A 9,873-nucleotide genomic window follows, 5' to 3' on the forward strand; every position below is an offset into this window, starting at 1 on the left:
TGCAACTGTTATTTATTCAGGTGGGCAGAGTTTAGTTCATATTAAAAAACCCTCTCGGTTTTCACATTTTTCTGCAGCTCTACTGTACTTTACTGCTTTAGATCCATGGAGGTGGCACCAAGGAATATGAGATCAGTTTCTTGGCTGGTCCGTTTACTTTGATCTCAAATGTATCACAAAAACAACACAAAACCCAGGGAGTGTGGCAGTTTGGCAGATTTAATTTGCTTTTTGTGATGTTCGTTATTATGAATCACACTGGCTTACGTGGCTGTTCATTTATGTTTTCCTCTAGTGCCATCATAAGGTTGATAACTTCAAAGAAATAATAATCCCATTAGCCTAAGCTGCACTACTGCGATACTGAGCATGCTCAAAATTACTCCTGCTTAGCAGCGCTGTGCCTGAATTCTCACTATCTGAGCTAAGTGTCTCTCCAGCATTGAACACAGCACCTTTGTCTGTAGGCAGGATGAAGGACAGCTGCACGCAGATTGAACTGATTCAACAGCTTTTCTGCACAAGCTTCAGGAACAGCGCCTTTCAGTAGTGTGTGTGGAGGCAGCCAGAGGAAACACTGCAGACTAAACACGGAGAGGCACGTGTAAATAAAAATATGGGCAAACATTGCTGAGGTGATAGTCTTATAATTAGTCTCATTCCACTTATACTTGTTTTGCATTTACAGAACAAATGGTTTAAAACATCCATCAAACTGTTCTGAAATTAAAAAAAAAAAAAAAGGAACCTCAGGTGCTTCGACCCTTCCTGACATCCCTTAACACCCACACAGCTGAGTCTGTGGATATTTCCTGCCAAGAGAAAGACAACGGTGGATTGTATGCAATGCAATAAGTGTGTGAGATGTTGGACAGAAGCGAAGAGAACCTCCGCCAGCCTGTCTCACATGCGTTCACATGAGAACAGCTCACACCTAAGCGCTTTGTTGAATTAAGAACTTCAAGGCTACGGTTTCTGTCATTAAGCAAACCAAATCAGGATTACAAATCATTTTGGAATGGCAGTTTTTACCTTTGATTATCTTTATATTGAAAGTATAGAGAAATAATCAAGAGATGGAAATGGACCGAATGCTATAGGGTGGGGTACACTGGACATGTCGCTACACTGTCACATGGCTAACGCAAAGAAATAAGAGCGACCATTCACACTTGTATTCACACCTATGGGCAATTTAGAATCACCAATTAGCCTAACCCTACTAGCTGCATGCCTTTGGACTGTGGGATGTAGTTGGAGTAGCCAGAGAAAACCCACACAGAGATTGGGAGAAATCCACACAGAAAGCCTCTGAGCAGATGGTGGTGCAGAGCTTCTGCTGTGAGGCAACAGTGCTAACCACGGTGCCACTGTGCTGCCCCTTAAGTAGTAACAGAACAAGTACATATACAGTACTGTGCAAAAGTTTTAGGGAGGCGAGAAAAATGCTGTAAACAAAGAATGCTGTCAAAAAATGGAAGTGTTAATCATTTATTTTCATCAATCAACACAATGCAGTGAATGAACAAAAGAGAAATCCAAATCAAATCAATATGTGGTGTGACCACCCTTTGCTTTCAAAACAGCATCAGTTCTTCTAGCTACACTTACACACAGTTTTTGAAGGAACTCGGCTGGTAGGTTGTTCCAAATATCTTGGAGAATTAACCACAGATCTTCTGTGGATGTAGGCTTCCTCACATACTTCTGTCTCTTTGTGCAATTCCCAGACACACTCGATGATGTTGAGATCAGGGCTCTGTGTGGGCCGCACCATCACTTCCAGTACTTTTTGATCTTCTTTATGCTGAAGATAGTTCTAAATGACTTTGGCTGTGTGGTTGGGGTCGTTGTTTCTGCTGCAGAATACATTTGGGGCCAGTAAACAATCATTTATATTTCTAAGAGCATTCCTTGTTTCCTGCATTTTTTCCCACACCTGCCTAAAACTTTTGCACAGTACTGTACATATACAGTCTATTATAAGTGAAACAGTAAGAGAAATCTGCAGGTGCATAGTTTGCTTATTTGGCATTGATTGGATTTATTCAGTAGTGACACAGCTAGAGAGAAAGCATCTGCTTCTTCACAGACAAAAGTCTGTTAAACTGCCTCTTTTCTTTTCTTTTCTTTTCTTTTCTTTGCCCCTGCGACTGAGGATAATGTGTCTTGGTGAACTGGAAATAAAAGAAAAAACAGTTAAAAAATTGACAATGGCTCAATAAACCTTCTCCGGTCTGAAAACTCCTGAAGCAGATCTTTCATTGTTGCCCTGATTTTAAGGAAACGCAGCGGATTATCTGTTTCCATCTCTTGCTGTCGTTTGCATTTTTCGGTGTCGCTCCAACCGCCCGCACGCTCCCTCTCATCACGTCTGCATTTTGTTTCCCTCTTGCCTCGCAGCTCCATCTTTGCTATCCTTCTCCCAGTGAACCCAGTATCTCTCACCTGCACATGTCCATGCCTACTCAGTCTCACCTCTCTTACTTTATCCCTGAACTGTCCAGCCTGAGCTAGCCCTTTGAGGTACTCATTCCTAATCCTTTCTATTCTTGTTGCTCCCAATGCAACTCTAAGCATCCTTGCATTTAATTAAAACTGAAGGCTCAGATTTGAGAGTCCCGATTTAGGGATGGGTGACTTGCTTTCAGTGTGTCACCACTGCTTAGTATTGTCCCAATCTCTGGTTGTGCAGTCTTCTCCTTGGGGCTTTAGATAGAAAAATACATGCAAGGCTTTTGCTTTGTTTTTTTTTGTGTGAAACTTGCTCATTGTCATGAGTCAACCAGTTCATACAGAGTCATGCAGTTTTAGTATGTTTTCATATTTTAATTGCAACTTTTATCAGTGCCTAATACCGTTGCCTTTTACAGTGCAAAGTACCAAAGTAGAGTCTAGTATGAGCTAATCTGCTGAGGGGAAACAGTTCAACCTTTCTCTTATGGGATGAATATGAGTGGGACAGGACTGCAGAGTGACTGGGTGCAGACACTTGAGCAAATCGTGAGAAGCCAGATTTGACCATCAGTATTGCCCCACCATGACTGAGACGGGAGGGGATCCAGAGTGACGCGAGCGGTGTTTCTCCACAGTGGAAACTTCCATATAACACCCATCACATGAGCAGCGCCCATGTGGACAGAATGAGTGGAGGGAAAGTTCTGTGTGTCTATTATCTGCTGTATGGATGTTTTCCAACAGTCTGACATAACACGCACACTTATGTGCCACTCAGGTTTTACTGTATGAGACTTGTTCAAGGTGTTTTTGTTTTAATTTTCATCTGCAAGTGGAAATGTTCAATGCTACTGAACACTGAAGTTGTTCACAGGACTCTGGGCAGCCCTATGTAGCAGTCAGCAAGTGTGAGCAGCTTTGCAAAAGCAGAAGCTGTGGCATTTTGCTGGTATTGAGCATTGAAGCGTGCATTAACACGATGCAACAGTCTTCCCAGGATTGGTTTTCTCCAGCAAATTCACCCCAAAGTCAGACCATGCAAAGCTAATAGAAGCAGCAAAAATCCCAAGAGCTCAATTTCAGCCTCTGCAAGGCCTCAGCTAGCATGTTGAATGTTAAAGTTCCTCACTGTACTTTGAGTAAAAGCCTGAACAAGTGTGGCTTGTTTTAGAAGGATTGCCAGGAGAAAACCTCTTCTCTCGAAAAAGAAGATGATAGCACGGCTTAGGTTTGCAAAGCTGCATCTGAAAAAAACCACAAGACTTTTGGAATAATGTTCTTTATGCAGATGAGACCAAACTGAAGATGTTTGGCTACATTTTTAGAAACACAGCAAATAATCAAACGTACCTCAAATCAACTAAAGCTTGGACCAAACTGGGTTATGCTACAGGACAAAGCAGAAAATCTTCAAGCGAATGTTTTTGAATTATAACAAGAATCAAGGTGCAACAATGGCCAAGGCAAAAATAACTGCCTGTAAACCTCAATGAACTAAGCAACATTGTAAAGAAGAGTGGGCAAAAATTCCTCCACATCCATCTGAGAGACTGATGAAGTCATACAGTGAACAATTACTAAATTATCACTGATAAAGTTTGTTCTACAAGCTACTGAATTATGGGTTGCACTCAGTTTTTCAAAGGACTGCACGGAGCCATGCAAAAACTTTCTTTTGCTTGTGGTTACGTTAAATATAACCAAGATATATATCTGGAACTAAAGCATGCTAATAATGAAACTAGGATCCTTATGGTGATGCAATATAGCCTGCAAGCTATTTAATACATAATACATACGTTTCATTCCATATAGTCAAAGTTCATTTAACATTTTCAAACAAAAACAGTTCCTAAACTGATATATCATCAGGTTTCCAGAAATGTTCTCAGCTTTCTTTCACAAACAGTTATTTTGAAAAATTCTGGGAGCTCAATTTTATGATAGACTCCCTGATTAAATACTGTTGGTGTATGTAACGTCTTCAAAAGACACACAAAAAAAAAAAAATTGTGAGAGGTTTCAGCCCTCCACAAGCACTGACCGAACTTTTAGCTGAAACACCTTCCCTAAAAACCAGCACCAGTACAGTCACTCGGCAGGTCTTTGTGTTCTTCTCTTTATGCTACATGGAGCTTAACACTAATATTAAGCCCCCCTGGAGGTGACCCACAGTGCTTCAAAAGCTGGATGAAGACGAGCATAAAACCTCCAATAAACAGTTCTGTTCCAAACTGCCACAGCGAGAGTCTACAAAGAGTAAACAATGATTGTTTTTCCAGGGTGAAGGTTTACTTCACTGAGACAAAACTGTTCCTTTCCGATGACAGATACTGACGTTACGAGCAATGATAAGTAATTCCATGTGTTTGTATTTACACAAGACCACCAAGTTGATCATCTTATTGGCTGCAATTGGAAAACTTAATATCAAAGGTGACTTTAAACCTACTCAGGTGTTTTTCACTGTCCATGTGCCCTCGTTACATTGTATCCAAGTCTTTGTTAATGCTTAAGTTTGGTTTCACAGTTCCTGTTGAGCATTTTTGTTTGTTTTAAGTGTCTCGCTTACCACTATTTTACTGAATCAGAACATTTCAGTCCAACTGACCTTCATCAGGTACAAAACGATGTATTAGAAGCCATGTAAAATGCATACAATACATCGTTTTGTACCTGATGAAGGTCAGTTAAAAGCATTGTGACTTATTAAAAAAAAGTGGTAAGTAAGTTTGTAAAAATTCTTTCTCTCTCCTATGCATCTGTTGTTCATTCAGGTGTGCAGAGATTTTGAACCAGTTGTTTATTTTAAATGAAAATGGAGCCGTGACTCTTTCTAAATGCTACCTGATTGCATCTTATTGACAAGAATGTGTCATATGTGCATATTAATTTCAACAAATAGTGAAATGGAGACCAGAATTAAGCCTTTGGCCACAACAGTTACGGAGCAGGCATCGATGACATCAAACACGACACTGATTAAAGCGATTTTTATTTCCTGTTGTGGACACAAACACGATCAGCTGCAGACACCATGGACGAGTCATTCCTGTTATAATTCTTTGAAGTCTGCTTAAAGTCAGACTGAAGGGCGTAGTTGCTGCGTTGTAAAGTAACATCTCTGTAGATGTCTGCGTGGAACCTTACGCTCAGTGTCTGACGATGAAAGCTGCATCACTCGGACCAGAGGGGATCCTAGCAGATGTGCTGAAACCGTAACACGCCCATAACTCAGACTGAGTACGCAAAGGGGGATTAATGTAGAGAGGGGGTTGCAAAGCAGCTTGCAGGTGCATCAGCAAAAGTAGATGGGCTAAAGTAACTTATATAATACTCCCTGTGTGGGATCTGCCTAATGGGTGCGTAATAGGATATCAGCTGATCTACCAGGATTAAGAGGAGGTAAATCAGATAAAATGAGTCCTCAATTCAACTCTTACCCAAAGTGTCAGCTGTTAAAAAGTCAATTGTACAGGTCACTCGTGCTCTCCTCTTTTCTTCTTAAAGGACACATGAGGGCAACACATGGCACATTATATGTATATACTGGGGTACAGTGTTTTACCGACCACACTGAACACACCGTCCAGATGTGTCTCTCCAAACTGAAGTTATATTACTCTTCTCTCAGTTAATGAGCCAACACACTTCATACCACCCGCTCTTCTTTTCAGAGCTTTGACTTCTCCTCGTGATAAACTCGCACACTCCTTATAAATGCATTGTTTTAAAGGCACCTCTCAAATGTGTAGACAGATAAATATTTGGAGGTGAATCATGGGTGAACGAGTGATGAGTCAGACGTGGCTCCTGTTATTGTCTTACGCTCCGTACCACCAGGGGAGACGATGTGGTGGTCTGCACGTGTGACTTCAGTTTTCCTTCTGTGGCGTCTTTAAAAGCAAAAACATCGCATGTGGTTCTTCGTTCCAGTCAGACGTTTGCATCGAGCGCTGCCGTGCCTCAGGTTAAGACATAAACTTAAACATTACATTAAAAAAATGGCTTTCATGCACAGGACCTCACACACTCTATATGATCCGGAGCTTGGCATTGATATTGCCATGGGTTAATGCTTCTTGTGCCCAGTCTCAACAGACAGTAGTGGCACACACTGCTGTCTATGTTGTCCCAGAGATGGCAGCTGACAGCCTGTTTTAAGAGATTACAATGCTCCCCTGTAGAAAAGTTCTTAAAATTACATTTTAATTGAGGTTTGAGACTACTGGAGACACAGCAGTACCTTGTGCACACAAATATAATAATGTCGTCATGTATTAAGTCTGCAATTTCCAAGTTCCTTTTTTAACCGGGATATTTGAATTTATACGAACAGATTCTTTTTGTATACTCCTTTCCCCCCTCTGTTTAGGAGGTGCAGTATTTGTTCTACTAACAAAAAGCAGGAAAAACCGGCCTGCTGTTAAACATTATTTAGTTTATGTGGAAAAGGAGTTCAGATGTGTCATAATTATCTGCAAATCATCTGTCTTCACTTTCATATATAAATGTTTTCCAGGGCATGGGTGCTGTATTTGCATTAGTGAGCAGGGAAATTGAGTTTGTGTGTGTGTCATCAGCTTTTTTCATAGTTGTTCCTCGAACGGAAGAGAGTCAGTATGGAGAAAACACTGTTGTGTGTTTTTCAGTGGCCTTTTGTCTGAGCTGTTTAGAAAAGCATCCAAATTTGTAAAAAAAAAAAGCATCAGCAGCTGGTTTGGGAGACGGTTTGCTGGACCTTAGATCCCAGGAGATCAGTGGAGAAGGTGGAGAACCGGAGATAGTGAGATTATGAAGCATCCCACTGCCCTGGACCAATAGACTGCAGCCTTGTTATCCTGGATTTGGGAAAGAGGATCGACATGAAGGACAAAGTGGCAGGTTAAAAAACAAAAAGTAGATTTTAAAGGCTGATATGATAAAACCAGAGATGCAAAATAAAGGCTTAATATAAAAATAAATAAAATATAGAGTACACAGATAGACAGACTATACATAGAATGGACACTGGAGTAGACAGCCTGTATTTAAATACGTGAGATATTTGGAAACACCTGAAATGTCAATAAAGAAAGCAGAACCATGACAGTCTATGTGTTCAGGGAATTGCCAACAGACACAGAACAAAGCTCTTCTTTACCCCCTGTCAGCTCAGTGAGCCAAATTCTGTCCACTCTGCTTTGTACAGCATCTTTAGCTTGCCTTGGCATATAGTTCCTGTCTTGTACATTATGTATTTGCATATTTTTCATATTATTCAGGGTGTTCAACAGAAAAACAAACAAACAAACACAGACAAAAAAAGGTAACTGCCATGTTGGCAGGAAAAACATATCTAAAGGGCAAATAGGAAAAATCCAGAAACGCAGAGAGCCAGCAGGAGAAAACAAGGACTACACAAGACACAGAAGAAGGGAAGGGGTAATAAAGAACCAATGGACTTAATCAGACACTAAATAAAGTGTCAAAAGAACAAATGAGGGAAGTAAAACCCTCAAAAATCATATGAGCATCTAAGCTTCAAAGTGAAATATTAAGTCAACTGAAAGAGAGACAAACTTAGATACAGACACAAGGGAACACAGAAAAAATAGCAACGGCAAAACAATAACTAAGGATATCAAACATCCAAGAATCAATATTCAGCCCCACAAAATAGAAAAAAAAACAAGGATAATGAGAGTAGAGCCATGAATATTTACAAATACTATGACAACAAGCTTTTAGCATTGCACCACAGTGCATTTCATTACACTTTGCATTATAAGTGTGAATGTATAAGAGATTACTGAATCTTTGGCTCCTTATATGTGTTAACAGTGAAAACAGTAGATTTGATTATCACTCATTAAAATGGTCGTGGATGTGTGTGTGTGTGTGTGTGTGTGTGTCTGCATTCTCACCTAAAGGAAATGGAGCGAAATGGGCCTTTGGCTTTGCCCATTCAGACTGATGTGTGTTTTCAGAGGGCAGGACTGGCCAGTGGGAGTGTATAAAAGCATATAAAAGAGGCTGCGGTGCTTTAAGTACCAGACTTGTATTTGTCTTTCTGTACATCTCTTTCTTCTCTTTAAGTGCTGCTGGTTTTTGCACAGTGCCTCCTCCATCATGCTGGCTCGAGCTCTGCTCCAGACTTCGCTGGTTCTCTGGTTGGCTCAGCAAACTCTGCAAGGCGGTAAGAAACTCACGGGACAAAGTCTAAAGTTTTATGAACTATTTTTCTTGGCCTTTTTTCTTTCTTTCTTCAATTTGTAATGGTTTAGATCCATGAGCTTTAACACAAAAATATTCATTCATGTTTTAATTATCATGTTTGCTGCTTTAAAAAACATTACCTATAGGAATTGCACAAAGATTAATATAAGTCTAACTGGCATAATCCAACTTAATGTAAAGAAGTTACTAAATTTAGTTGGAAGAAAAATAATTTATGTTGATATTTAACATGATCTAAAGAAATGCTGCACAAAAATGCTTTTTTATTTAGTCAAAATTGAATTCATTTTGTCTAGCGTCAAGATTAATTGTATCTTTAGCTGACAAATGAATTAGATCATATCATATTTTGGTCCAAGTTAAAGTCCCGATGAATCAGCATCTTTAGTGAGTCCCTCTCACTCACTTGTTAGATCTCATCTCTTTGAGACTGAGGGGAGGACTGTATGGACTCTGGGCTCCAACAGCAGAGTCACCGCCAAGTTGCTTTGGTTTATATGATCTAATTTCACTGATTCAAAGGATGCAACGAAAAGGTGGCATAAGCAGGCAAAATGTCACATCCAACTGTGAGAAGAACTAACAGGCTCCACACTGGCGCTGTATCTGATCTCGTGCTCTGGTCGCATCAGTGGATATCTGTCTGTCTCGCACCTTTAGTCCAATCAGGTTCCACTACTGATGTAATCCTCAACTGACATCTAAACTGTAATTCCCACAGTTTTAAGGTCATCTTTTGAGTCTCCTACACAGTGATAGTGTTGGCATAAAATTAAAAATTTAGATTAATAAAAACAAACAATGCTTTTGTTGAAGGACCTCTAATGTCCTTTAAAAAAAGTTTATGCAGTAAATCTGTGAAACAATTATGTATTTTACAGTTATGCATATCATATTTTCCTTATCTGCATTTTTTAATCAGTTGCATAAAGTGAAAATAGCGAGGCGAAAATATCCCAATAGATATCCTGATATTTGTAGGTGAAACATTTATATCCTCTCGATAAAACATTTTGTAGTTGTTCTTTTTGTTTTTGGTACATATGTGGCTACAGACTCTCACCATCTTCACTCACTTTTATTATAAGTTAGATTCATTAGAAATATAAGTATAATTAACTATAAATCACAGATTTATTGACTAACACAACACAACAGTATTGTTATCATTACACTGTTTGGTGTTTGACAGGCTGT

Source organism: Pundamilia nyererei, unplaced genomic scaffold (genome assembly GCF_000239375.1).
Source record: "Pundamilia nyererei isolate P.nyererei 1_Seehausen unplaced genomic scaffold, PunNye1.0 scaffold00018, whole genome shotgun sequence".
Taxonomy (NCBI): Eukaryota; Metazoa; Chordata; class Actinopteri; order Cichliformes; family Cichlidae; genus Pundamilia; species Pundamilia nyererei.